The sequence below is a fragment of the Bos grunniens genome, chromosome 14 (assembly GCF_055505025.1).
Source record: "Bos grunniens cultivar Pamir isolate PY7600 chromosome 14, Bosgru_T2T1.0, whole genome shotgun sequence".
In the NCBI taxonomy this organism is placed as follows: domain Eukaryota; kingdom Metazoa; phylum Chordata; class Mammalia; order Artiodactyla; family Bovidae; genus Bos; species Bos grunniens.
In genome coordinates this window covers 5,695,100-5,704,026 of record NC_141178.1, presented here as the reverse complement: position 1 = coordinate 5,704,026, position 8,927 = coordinate 5,695,100, and positions in this window count along the sequence as shown.

The window sequence follows — 8,927 nt, the reverse complement described above, 5'->3', positions numbered from 1 at the left end:
GATTCTCCAGGCAAGAATACTGGAGTGGGTTGCCATGGCTCCTCCAGGGGATCTTCTTGACCCAGGGATTGAAGCCTTGATTCTTATGTCTCCTGTGTTGGCAGGCGGGTTCTTTGCCACTAGCACCATCTAGGAAGCCCACGCCTCTGGTCCCCTTGAACGCCAGCACCTCCAGCATTTGAAAACTGGGCGAGAGCCTGGAGCAGGGGGCACTGCTCAGGGTCTGAGGGGCCGTCCAGGGAGTCGGCTTGCGGGGTTCTGTTGGATGGTTCTCCTGTGAATCCAGAAGCAGAATTCTGCTTGTTCTTCAGTTCAGTTCAGTTCAGTTGCTCAGTCTTGTCCGGCTCTTTGCGACCCCATGGACTGCAGCACGCCAGGCCTTCCTGTCCATCACCAACTCCCGGAGCTTGCTCAAACTCCTGTCCATTGAGTCGGTAATGCCATCCAACCATCTCATCCTCTGCGGTCCCCTTCTCCTCCTGCCTTCACAGCCTCAGGGTCTTTTCTAAGGAGCCAGTTCTTTGCATCAGGTCCATCTGAAGTTAGATTCATGCCTCCGGCAGTGCTTCTGGTGCTAACTCGGTGTGGCAGCTCTGGCCGCAGTTTAGAGCAACTTCAGAAGAGCCCTGTGCCAGGGCTGGCTTTGGATTGAGAGTGATCAGTGCTGTGCAGTCCTAGGTGCTGTGCATTTGCAGGACTTCTGTGCTAAGGACATTTATGCCACAGTAAATGCCTCCTACTCAGTGTGGGTTAGGGACAAGCCAGATACTGACAAGGGGTGGGTGGTATGGGAGACAGCATTTTATGGCCTTTTTGGAAAGATCTGTGCTTAAAACAGAAACGCAAAGCCTAAGGGAAGGGAGTTAAGGACAGGTCACTTCTCCACACACACCCCGCTGTCCCTGAGGAAACCAAAGGACTCTCTTTCCCCAGTCAGAACGAGTCTGAAGCAAAGCTGCGCTCTGCAGTGGGGAAGGCGCCCCAGGGTGAGTGGTGAATCCCAGCTGGGGTTGAGGTTTTCATTAGTCTAGGCTTCTGCCAAGATAGGGGCCCTGGACTGGTACTTTTCCAAAGGCTGGCTGGTCTCCACTGGGGTCCCCGACAAAGCAGGAGACTCCACCAGCTGGGGGAGGCGTGCTCACTACCGCCCGGAGGGAAAGCCGGGGAGGAAGCTGGCTCTATGGAGGTGTGACTGTGTGCAGAAGCCGCTGTGACGTGCCCGTGAGCGGAAGTCTTCTGAGTGGACCCTGCTTGCCCCTGGTGGGAACTATTCTCCATGAAAGACCAGTATCACAGGAGCAACTGCTTTCTATGTCCAGATATGGGTGTTTCTGAAAATAGGCTTTCTTTAAAGTCTTAAATAAAGAAAAACAAACAAAAAACCAAAACTTTGTAGCTGCTGGATGGAAATGAAAAGAAGAGGCAAAAATTAGTCCAGAAGGATCCTCAAAATTCCTATCTAGTTAAACCTTCAAGAAGGAAAAAAAACTTATGAACAAAACTTTATCAGAAGCCTTTATGTAATTGATTGAAATATGTTTCAGACCTTAGAAAACCAGCCTTTGATATATTACCTCTATTGGAATGCACACATCTACATGAGAGAACTTTCACAACTGTGATAGCCAATCCAAACAAGTAGGGGAATACATTTCATTTAGAAGCAAGCATCTATTTACAATGTTGTAAAGCTTAGACAAGGTTTTCAACAATAATAAAGCATAATTGACTAAATGATCTTGTTAATACATATTTAATAAAAGTAAAATTTAATTTTTTAACCAATGACATTTTACTGTTAATAAATAAAACTTAATTTCTTAAAAAATTTTATCTTTAGTATACCCTTTTGAAATCACTGTGCATTTTCCCTAAAGTATCTATCAATAGCATATTGGTTGGCCAAAAGTTCCTTTGAGTTTTTCTGTAATGTTACAAACTTTTGGGCCAACCCAATAGTATTTGCAAACAATTTTAAAGTATATAAAAACACAAATACATTTACTGATTAAAAACTAGATAAGAAAGTTTGGGGACCATTCATTTAAGCTATCAAATGAGTATTTCTAACTATTAGCACACTCAGATTTAACTTTTCAATATTCTTGAATGTTCTGAGTTCTGCTTTAAATTCAGGAATGCAAACTTACAGAGTCAAATTCAGAAGAAAGGCCAATAAAATCCACAAATAATTTTGCTATTCCTGACAAATTTTCCCCTGAAAGACTGAAAGTATATAATTGTGGTCAATAGCCTAATCTAGAATTAATTCGTCAAGAAGAAAAACGGGGGACTTCCCCGAACACAGCTTCGATCCCTGGTCCGGGAAGATCCCATGTGCCGTGGAGCAGCTACTGAGCCGCAGGCCCCAGAATAAGACAAGCCCCTGCAGAGAGAAGCTCTCAAACAGCAAGGGAGACCCAGCACAGCCATGAGTAAATGAAAGAAGGCCAATGAGAAATGGCATTTCTTGGCAATGTTCAAGTTAATAGTTTAGACTTAGGAAGAGAATTGCTTCTTTTAAAATGGGAAAGACCACCACTGGCCTCAGGATAACATGGTAGATATTATAACCAAAGAGGCCAGAGTTGAAGCTCAAGATTCACAACAATTGTTACATAGTTTTGAAGGCAGAATATCACCTTGTTGGTTAATTAACATCATTTTCTTCCAGGCTTCTCTCTCTATAAAACATTATTTAAAAACTTTTTCTTGAAAAAGCTGGGTCTTATGGTTTTTAGTTTTTGGGCCACTTCCATCCTATGCTCCATAGTGTCTGCAAGAATTTTCACTGCTACCAACAGTGCTGGAGGCTCCCCTTTCTCCTAACTGTCTCCATCATCTTCTATTTGTAGACTTTTTGATAAGGACCATTTATTTTTACTTTCGAAATTCTGCACTACCGTAGTAGCTTCCACACTGGAAGCTCTGCCTGTGGTTTCTTTTCTTTCAATTCGTCTTCTGCATCACACACACACACACACACACTCCGTATTTCTGAAACACAGATCTTAATTGTGGCATCAGGGTGCTAAAAATGCTTGAAAAAAGGCCTCCAATGAGCCACTGAACACGTCCAAGCTCCAAGTAGAGTCTTCGTGCCATCTTTCGAAGATCAAAGCCACCTTCTGGCCCTGTTCCCTGATGGCTCTGACTGTGGTCACACGGCCTCTCCCGGTTCTGAAACCTGCTGCCGGCTGCAGTGCCCTGGGCGCGCTGCGCAGCCTCGGCGAGGGCCTCTTCCTCCTCGCCTGACTCGGCGTGAGTCTGCACAGGTGCGCTGCCCTGTCTAACCCTGCTGCGGGACACGCATCTGAGTTATCATGAAAACAAAAGCTGAAGGAGGTTCATGTCTCACCGCTTGGATCCTAAACAGCAGGGACTCTTGGCTGGCCCCCGTACGTCTGCGGAGCCCGCCTTACACAGTCACGAGTATCTCAGGAGAACAGTGGGCGCTTCTGTATCTTCATTCAGCTCACGACTCGATCTGACACATGACGCTTCCTCCTTTTCCTTTTTTAAATGGAATTTTACTGTTTATTCTCCAGATTACAGTGGACATACATGCTCATTGTACAAATCTATAAACTGCAAAGAGAAAGCCAAATTGCTTATAGTAACAATAACCAGAGATATCTACAGTTCAAATTGCCGTACTTCATAAGTATGTACACTCTGTTTTACAGTATTTTTTTTCTATTTTTAGATTGTGAAAATTTTCTCTTTTGAAACATTCTTCCATACACTTTTTAAAATGACTACATGTTGCTTTATCAGGTAGATAAGATCATCACGGGTTTAGCCATGATAGACTCTACTTTTGAGTGTATAGGTTGTTTCCAAAACTTTGTTATTATAAATAAAAATACAATGAAAATATTTGTAGCATCCTTCTTTCTACATTTGTCCTTGGGATGAATCTTCAGGATAGAATTGAGGGATCAAAGGGCATGCACTTTTTATTTTCTAGACATTCTCTATAAATTGATACCTCCTTGCCAAAATATTGGGTACTGGTAGTTTAAAAAGAATCTACTCAAATTGGTAAAAAAAAAAAAAAAGGTGCCTTGAACTGCTTTTTTACTTTTCAGCTGCAGATGATTCCAACGGTGAACTGGAGGGTAGAGAACAGAACTAGGCACACGCATGCAAGGATAGATAGTGTGTCGCACTAGGAAGGGCTGCCTGACCTCCCCATCCGGGGTGAGCCCGTGCCGGCCTGCCCTGAAGGACCGCAGTCTGACCGTTCACGACCTTCCGCTTGAGGCAGAGGCAGGGGCAGACTTCACTTGCGCCCACGTTTCCATGAGCCGACGTACGGACGACAGAATGACATCCACCTTTCTGTTCCTGTGAGTGGCTGCTCTCAGCGAATTCTGTGGATCTGATTGCTCGTTCGTGCTTTCAGGGAGCCTGCAGTCAAGTGGCTTTGCTCAAACTTGGGAAGCTGTGGAGTCTCATAGGTACTTTCTTATGCAAAAAGGGCAAAATTTAAAGACTCATTTACCATAGCTAATGGGCGGTGGGCGCACCAGGTGGGGATGGGTGCAGGGGTGGGGAGGGCATAATAGCTAACAACTTCTCACATTGCAATGAAAATACCAATTGTTTGCTTTTCTATTTTACCTTATTTTTTATTTAATTTTATTGACAATTGTTTCGGTCATCAATATTTTCTTTTTAAAACATAGTGTAATTCTGCCACTGTATTTCTATTCTCATCCATTCAATTTGCTTAGCTTACCTTGTTCCAGGTACTATGATCAGCATGGCAGCCGCAGAGAGGACTCGCCCTGCTCTTTGCTGCGTTCCTACCTGTCCAGGAAGGAAATGGGCATGACTGGGGTAAAAATCACATGGATTCAGTGGGCAGTAGGTAGAGTGATTGCTAAGTCAATTCAGTTGTGTCCGACTCTTTGTGACCCCATGGACTGTAGCTCGCCAAGCCTCCCTGTCCATCACCAACTCCTGGAGTTTACCCAAATGCATGTCCATTGAGTCGGTGATGCCATCCAACCACCTCATCCTCGGTCATCCTCTTCTCCTCCTGCCCTCAGTCTTTCTCAGGATCAGGGTCTTATTTCAATGAGTCAGCTCTTCACATCAGGTGGCCAAAGTATTAGACAGGGATACCTAGTCCTAGAAGAGCAGATTACAGTAATAACTCTGACCACTAGATGGCGCCATAAGGCACTCATACGTTAATCTTTGGGAAGTCGAGTTCAAACTGAAGCTTGAGGTTGAAAAAATTGATTAAAGAAAAGGCGTGGTTTCTAAAGTCTACATTTTTTCACCTTTGTAAAAATCTTCATATATTCCTCAAAACTAATGGATTTTAGACATGAATTTCCCGAGTTAGGTAAGAAAGGCATCTGGTGTGGATATGAGACTTTATGCTTGCTGAGCGGGAAGAACAGAGAGGCATGCTCTGCAGAGGGCAGCTGACATGCAGAACAGCCAACTGTGATCACCGCTCTCTGTTGCTGGACTTACGATAGTGCCAAAATTTAGTGACAGGCTTGTGGGACAAGAGACAACTGAACAGATAGAGAAAATAAGAGCAATACCTGTGGAATTAATAGAAATACATGCTAGTACAGTGTGTGTGTGTGTGTGTGTGTGCACTCAGTCGTGTCCAATTCTGTAACTGCATGGTTTGTATTAAGAAGAGGTGGCAAGAATACACAGAAGAACTGTACAAAAAAGATCTTCATGACCCAGATAACCACGATGATGTGATCACTCACCTAGAGCCAGACAGCCTGGAATTCGAAGTCCAGTGGGCCTTAGGAAGCATCACTACCAACAAAGCTAGTGGAGGGGATGGAATTCCAGTTGAGTTATTTCAAATCCTAAAAGATGATGCTGTGAAAGTGCTGCACTCAATATGCTAGCATATCTGGAAAACTCAGCAGTGGCCACAGGACTGGAAAAGGTAAGATTTCATTCCAATCCCAAAGAAAGGCAATGCCAAAGAAGGTTCAAACTACTGCACAATTGCACTCATCTCACACACCAGTAAAGTAATGGTCAAAATTCTCCAAGCCAGGCTTCAATAGTACATGAACCGTGAACTTCCTCATGTTCAAGCTGGTTTTAGAAAAGGCAGAGGAACCAGAGATGAAATTGCCAACATCCACTGGATCATTGAAAAAGCAAGGGAGTTCCAGAAAAACATCTACTTCTGCTTTATTGACTATAAATCAATATAGTGACTATAAATCAATAGGATCACAATAAACAGTGGAAAATTCTAAAAGGATGGGAATACCAGACCACCTGACCTGCCTCCTGAGAAATCTGTATGCAGGTCAGGAAGCAACAGTTAGAACAGGACATGGAATAACAGACTGGTTCCAAATCGGGAAAGCAGTATGTCAAGGCTGTATATTGTTACTCTGCTTATTTAACTTATATGCAGAGTACATCATGCAAAATGCCAGGCTGGATGAAGCACAAGCTGGAATCAAGATTGCCAGGAGAAATATCAGTAACCTCAGAGACACAGATGATACCACTCTTATGTCAGAAAGCAAAAAAGAACTAAAGAGTCCCTTGATAAAGTGAAAGTGGAGAGTAGAAAAGTTGGCTTAAAGCTCAACATTCAGAAAACTAAGATCATGGTACCCTGTCCCATCACTTCATGGCAAATAGATGGGGAAACAATGGAAACAGTGAGAGACTATTTTTTTGGGCTCCAAAATCACTGCAGATGGTGACTGCAGCCATGAAATTAAAAGACGCTTGCTCCTTGGAAGAAAAGTTATGACCAACCTAGACAGCATATTAAAAAGCAGAGACATTACTTTACCAAGTTCTGTCTAGTCAAAACTATGGTTTTTCCAGTTGTCATGTATGGATGTGATAGTTGGACTATAAAGAAAGCTGAGCGCCAAAGAATTGATGCTTTTAAACTGTGGTGTTTGAGAAGACTCTTGAGAGTCCCTTGGGCTGCAAGAAGATCAAACCAGTCAATCCTAAAGGAAATCAGTCCTGATATTCATTGGAAGAACTGATGTTGAAGCTGAAACTCCAATATTTTGGCCACCTGATGCGAAGAGCTGACTCATTTAAAAGCTGACTCATTTAAAACGACCCTGATGCTGGGAAAGATTGAAGGCAGGAGGAGAAGGGGACAACAGAGGATGAGATGGTTGGATGGCATCACTGACTCAATGGACATGAGTTTGGATAAACTCTGAGAGTTGGTGATGGACAGCGACGCCTGGTGTGCTGCGATCCATGGGGTCACAAAGAGTCAGACAAGACTGAGCGACTGAAGTGAACTGAACTGATGGATTGCTGCCCATCAGGCTCCTCTGTCCATGGGATTTTCCAGGCAAGGATGCTGGAGTGAGTTGCCATTTCCTTCTCCAGGGGATCTTTCCAACCCGTGGATTGAACCTTCTTCTCTTGCATCTCCTGCATTGGCAGGTGGATTCTTTACCACTAGCACCAGCTGGGAAGCCCATGATAGTTCAAAGGATGGATTAATTCTGCCTTGGAGCTTCCGTAGGAAGGCTGCTCAGAGGAGGTGACCATAAGCAAAGTCCTGACAGATGAGTAGGGGCTTGTCGTCACGCTTGTGTGCTGCTTAGTCACACAGTCCTTTCAGACATTTCCACCCCCACCCACTTTGGGCTGTAACCTGCCAGGCTCCTCTGTCCATGGATTCTCCAGGCAAGAACACTGGAGTGGGTTGCCATTTCCTCCTCCAGTGCATCTTCCCGACTCAGGGACGGAACTCGCATCTCCTGCAATGCAAATGGATTCTTTACCCACTGAGCCATCAGGGAAGCTGAGTAAGGGCTTGCAACCTATCAAAAAGAAGAAAGGAGACTCCAGGAAAAAGAAGTATGTATGTAACAGCACTATGTGAGAGAGCAGAGTGAGCCAGGGTGAAAATGGGGAGGAGGCAGGCGGTGGGTCGAGAGGGGAGGTGGGCCCGGAGGCCAGGCTGCAGCTGGAATGTGAGGAACCGGACACCATGCTGAAAAATGCGTGAGGTAATTTTTGGCGTTGGCAATGGGAAAAAGTTTACTTTGTCCATTTAAAAACAGCACAGTGATTAATGACTTCCTGGGGTGAACAGTTTTTGTCTGGCTTCTGGTGGAATCGGCCCTTCTGAGGTTCTCACATAGACACTACAGTCAGAGAATTCTTCGGAAGGGATGCTGCTGCCTCAATTACTGTGGCAGATAGGAGGGTTTCAAAGGCAAGAGCAGATTTCCTGACTGCTCAGTGGAGTTATTCTAGGAGACACACCCGCGGATAGTACAGCGGGTTCAGAGCAAAATTTTGGCTTCAGAGTGCCTGAGTTTGAATTCTGACTCCACCATAAGTAAGTTGGTAATCCCTTAAAAACTTCCAGTCTCTTCATCTGTGAAACAATGTGAAAATAATACTGGTCACCTCATGGGGCTGTATAGCTACTGAGACCACGCTTATAAAGCATTTAACTCAGTACCTCCAGCACAGGGAAACACTGTAAATATTAGCTAACAAAAGGTCCAGCTATTATCTAAGATCATGGAGCCTGAGTCTGTCATGGTTCCACTTGAGAGCTGCCTCATTAGAAATTCATTGAGGTTAAAAGCGAGTCTTGTTTCCTGGGACCCTATTAAATATTCCTTCCCAGGCTTTATATGACGGAAGCTCAGTGACGGATGAGCAACAGCTATCTGTGCGTCTGCCACTCTGAGACCCTGAAGTCATTAAGACCATAAATCTGAGCACACGTGGTTTTCTCTCAATTATTTTTGTGACAGTTAAGATCTTTGAAACTCACATTTTTGGTTATTGTGAAGCAGAAAGATTGGAGGAACTTTGAAGAGGCCATTACTCTTGTCATCATGAAAATGAAAGAATGAAACGAGCTAAAATGTGGATGTTAGTGGAGAGTCAAATGTACATCCCTACGCAGCGTG